General features: G+C 40.7%; 1 protein-coding gene across 3 annotated transcripts in view; it reads left to right on the forward strand.

Annotated features, from left to right (window-relative positions):
• The window catches only part of map3k13 (mitogen-activated protein kinase kinase kinase 13), a 35,773-nt gene that overhangs the window by 29,998 nt on the left and 2,976 nt on the right, over positions 1-2,799 (forward strand). The window lies entirely within an intron of this gene.

Raw genomic sequence — 2,799 nt, forward strand, 5'->3', positions numbered from 1 at the left:
CTTGAATTGTTTGTCTAAAGTCAAGGATCTAGAACTGGTACTTAGTTTTAATGATACAGTCTGGTTATTATGCTGTTTGGAGGAGGCCTCACAGGTAAGAGTACTAACTAGCTACCATCACATGTACCTTAGCTTGACTTAAATGTATTAAACGTATAATTAAGTGATGTCAAAATATAAATAACTAATGTCATGCAAACATATTAATATTTGCTTGATTCCAGAGTTGAATTTAGCACAATTGCATACAAACGTCAAGGGATTTTAAGATTCTGAAGTCTTCGTTCTAAATAGAAAATAGCATGGATAATTTACAAAGGCTTTAAAAACACAGCAGGAGCCCAAGACAATTATAAAACGTGTCATTATTTCAGTACAGTTCAATTGGTTTTATTTTCATAAACGGTTATCAACCGTTAGTGCCAAAGCAGTAGGCTATAATATATTAATTACTGCTGTAGACTACAACCACTACTTGTTTAGCTAGCATAAACTCAACAAAGCTAGCGTTAGCTGGCTAACTGACGTTATTTTGCCGCACACAACCGTTAAGGCCCAGATACACCGACCAGTCACCTGAGAAGTCGCCGACGCCGACACCGACTGTTACGTCGCCGGACTCTCCTGCGTATTTGCCGACTTCGCGCACTGGAACACACCGCAAATCCGAGCCGAGCACGTATGAACTGCGCATGCGTGAGTGGCAATAACTCTCCTTACCAGCAGGCGGCGGTAGTGTGTATTCATCATTCAAAAGAGGCAACAACCGGAAAAACCGGAAGACAGAGAAGAAGAACAGACTCCGTGATATAAACAAACAACAAATAGCGTTTTTCATTCCATTTTCACTCTCGTCCATTGAAAACATGAACGAACAGGGCCGATAAACCGACGAGGTGAAATAGCCGTCCGTGTGTGTTCCATCTTCCATTTTAAATCATTTGTTTACCTCCCTCACTTCCGTTAACGCTTCTCATGCACTGATTCGCTAGCAGAACAGCCAATCAGTGTTATCCCTTTGTCCGACTTCCGGTGGTGTTCCCGACGCCGATTCAACATGTTGAATCGGCAAGAAAAGGCGTTAGGTCGGCAGAAAAGACCCGACGGTTCGGCGCACACCACTCCGAATAGGGTGTGCTGTTCGGCCCGACTCCCATTTACTGCCGATTTCGGGCCGGTGTATCTGGGCCTTTAGCCCCGCAGTCAAGCCTCGTCGTTCTGATAGCTCCGCCCCTTCGCTCCAACCTCCCTCCCCCCACATCTACAGCTGATCTACAGGTGAAAATTACTTTTGTGACAAATTTATCGCAAGAAGTGTAGCAAAAGTCAAGACCGCAGATTCGTCGATTTATACTGCCACAGAGCAGATTCGTCAAGTTGTAATGACTGATTTGAGAGGTTGTAATAACCAAAGTTGCAGTTGTAATGGAAAATATATTTTAAAAATATGTATTTTTCTGCAAGTGAACATTTCATCACTAAGTTCATTTTTTTTCTACAAGCTACAAAACTTTTTTTTTTCTTCTGTGACTTCAAATTTGGTTCACAGTTACGTGGATATTTTATAAAGGTGTAAATGTATGCACACAAGCTCAGATTTCTTTTCTGCAAGTGCTCACATCAGGTTTTACACGCTCTCGCATTTTGCACCATATCTACCTTCATAGCAGGTGATCATGCAGAGCTGCGTGTCGAGTCGTCAGCAGCAGCTGATCTCTCTCTCCCGTCAGATTAGACTTTACTTTATGTCCATATCGATCAGATCCAGCTAGTTCTATCTAATGATATGACTACCTGCTTATTAAAAGACACCTAAACAATAAGCGTCGCTATGCAACCGGGTGAGGCCGCAAAGTATAGCGCAGCGTTATGCATTTGTTTACATGCCCACCGGAACCCCGAGGTATTACCAACAGATCAACGCACAATCAACCCATACAGGACATCTCTTTCTCCACATTAAGTGTTAGACATTAGAATAGACTATTCTTGTCTGTCACATACTCTTCTTGTCTGTCACATAAGTGACGCAAGTTGCGCAACTGATGCGGTATTGCGCTAAGGGGAAATTATTTTGACCGGACACTTTGACCGGAGAGATTTAGGTTTGCCGGTCTTCAGCATATTTTACCGGTCATAGTCCGGTAATTACCGGCTAACGGGAACTCTGGAAGTAGTAGAGTACAAATGCTTTGTTACTGTACTGTACTTAAGTACATTTTTTCTGGTATCAGTACTTCCTTATTGCTGCTTATTTTTCTGGCGACTTTTTACTTTTACTTCTTACATTTTTAACACAAATACCTGTACTTTCTACTCCTTACATTTTCAAAACAGGTTTGTTACTTTAGTTTTAATCTGCGTTTGGTGGCGTGATCATTACTATTTAGAGTTATTGCGTGCCTATTGATTTGAACACAATCCGTGTATCCATCATTTCCTGGTCTTCTCTAAACAAGAGGGACCAATGAGAACTTTGTCAGCTTGCTGTTGTTCATTATGGAAACATTAATTAGCTAACAATGACATTATTGTTCTTTTTAATATAAAGGGAGGTCAGTTACTCTTTAAACAGATGGTAGTTATAGGTACTTTTTACTTAAGTACATTTCGAAGCCCATACTTTACTTTTACTTGAGTAAAGAATTTTAGTCTGTACTTCTACTTTTACCAGAGTATTTTTAAACACGAGTATCTTTACTTCTACTTGAATAAAGGATGGTGTACTTTTGCCATCCATGTAACCATGCCATCAAACAATCAAGATTCCCTAATACTAAATCCCTCTTTCCCTCCCAG

This window comes from Notothenia rossii (genome assembly GCF_949606895.1).
Source record: "Notothenia rossii genome assembly, chromosome: 2".
Classification (NCBI taxonomy): domain Eukaryota; kingdom Metazoa; phylum Chordata; class Actinopteri; order Perciformes; family Nototheniidae; genus Notothenia; species Notothenia rossii.